We start from the raw sequence: 2,304 nt of genomic DNA, 5'->3' as shown, positions 1-2,304 counted from the left end.
GAGCAAAGGCAATTTGCTCCGAATGGGTTGAAGCCCGCGTCTTTGGACAGCGGACGGGTGGATCCTTAAGCCCCACCAGGTGCTGCTGCTGCTGCTGCCGCATGTGCACTTGTGTATTAATAAACAAATTACGCAATTAATTACACACGCTGAGCGCCCAGCTGGGCGCAAAATGTAACACTTGGTGCATCCTTGGGCTCCTGGCTAAAATTAAGTGCATCAGAAGCAACAGAAGCCGGGCTCCGCGGATTTATGGCTGCGTGTTGGGGCAACTTGTGCGACCATAAATGGCTGAGTGAATTGCTTCTGGAGTGCGGGAGCCCAAAAGTGGCCATTGAACCAGCCACCGCCAGCAGCCTCGTCAAGTGCTTTGCCCAGGCTGTTGGCATCGTTCCTAGTGCTTTTTCTTTATGGCCCGCATAAAAATTCAAGGGGCGGCTGGGCAGAGCCGGCTGAACTGAACTCAAACTGTATAAAAAACCTACCAGCTAGGCATTCTTTTCCGGTTCTTTCCGCCGTTGCCTTGTGCGCTCACACGGAAAAGCAGACAAAATGTATCTGTGACAGCGCAGCGCCAGGAGAAATCCAGGATCCAGGATAACCGAGCGAGCGAAAGACGGCAAACGAATATTTATTACAGGTGTTTGCCTTTGACTGACAGAAGGCGCAATCTGACGCCGGAGCTTAGTTTCGGGCACTTCCCAGCTTCCCAGGGAAGAACTCTCTAAGCTGCGGGATACCCGGGCTTCAGCTTTAAGATAGGGATACGTCATCCCACCTCTTTGTTCGATTCTGCCTGCAAATTGATTTCGCATCTTTTATCTGGCCAGACGATGGAAATTTTGCAAATCCGATTTGGTTGAAGAATAAAATGCGGAATTCCTGAAAAATCCCGAGCCAAATGCAGGATACAGATGGGCTAAAAATAACAACAGATTGTTCCGCAGAAATCATTGTGTTTTTCTTTCGATTTAAGGTTTAAATTGTAGCCATTGAGGTAAGACAGTTGAATGGTTGTATTTGTTTTTAATGCAACTGAAAAGGGAGAAAATCGGGATGTCCTGCGAGTTCCTCGGTTCATTTAGTTATGTTAATCCAAGTTAAAAGTGCTGTACTTATCGTTAACTGTGATTTGCAGACCTTCAGAGAACGGAAGCAGGATATATATAGTTAGATAGTTGTAGCAGAAAGTCAGCGAAAGGCTATAATTGCCATGATGGCCAAAATTAATTCAATATGACCGATCACGAGCCCCAGGGACTAATGAGCAGTTGGGAAAGGGAAACTGGGCGGCTGTTCAGTGCTCATGATGTGTAATTAATTTTCGGGCAACATCTGTTTATCCTAATTAGAGACGATACAAACACACACATGCCAGTTGAAGGGGGGGTAGGAGTTAAGGGGTGGGCCCGAGGCGTTCTCTTTTCATTTATCATTATTACTGGGCTAGACCAAACGCGGCCAAAAGGTCAGTGAGATAAAAGTTGGAATGTGAGTCGATTAAGCGGGCAGAAATCAAGTGAGTAATGGTCGCAACTTCTCCTGCATGACAAGTGCCCCCACTTACTGAGCTTTCCGGATTTCAATGGAGCCTCGTAATGAGTTTTTAATAGAGTATTGGTCAGGGCGGAATTGTAAGCCAAATACTCACGAAAATTGTTAAAAATACAAGACCGCAATCAACGCCTCGCAGCTGTAATGGAAAATTGGGCAAATTGAAGTCGGACAACTTTGTCATAAAATGAAATTGCTAGAAAAATCAGCGGATGGTACAATCAGGATGCGGATGCCCATCAAAAAAGGGGCAAGTGTGTGTCCCTTTTTTTTTTGGCAGGATAGCCATCCTTTTGACTGCTCCGAATTTACCAATTTATTATGCGTGGCTTCTTTTATTTGGCCATGGCCAAGTGCCTGTTTGTCTGGTCAAAAGGTTAACAAGCCAGAAAGCGTGGCAAATCAAAGGGAATTTCAAACTGGCTGCAGGCGAATGCAGATTAGGCGAATCAAGGGTTTATAACTAATTAGACTCCTTGGTTCTTACAGTAAATACAATGCGAATCGCATTCGATTTTATTTCTAAGCGACTGTTGCGCGCTGTTTAAAAATTCTGCTCTTCTACTGAGCGCTGTTTCGTTTCTCGTTCCTCTATTTCGTATTCTACTATGTCTGATTCCACCGGTTCCATTCCGCCTTCCATTCCGTGTTCCATTCCGTGTTCCATTCCGTGTTCCACTCCGTTCGTTCCGGCCCGAGGCCTGTGGGCCAACAGTTCGCGCTGCAAATTCAGTTCGTGTTGAAAATTCT

Source organism: Drosophila yakuba, chromosome 3R, assembly GCF_016746365.2.
Source record: "Drosophila yakuba strain Tai18E2 chromosome 3R, Prin_Dyak_Tai18E2_2.1, whole genome shotgun sequence".
Classification (NCBI taxonomy): Eukaryota; Metazoa; Arthropoda; class Insecta; order Diptera; family Drosophilidae; genus Drosophila; species Drosophila yakuba.
Note: the sequence above shows the minus strand (reverse complement) of the source record.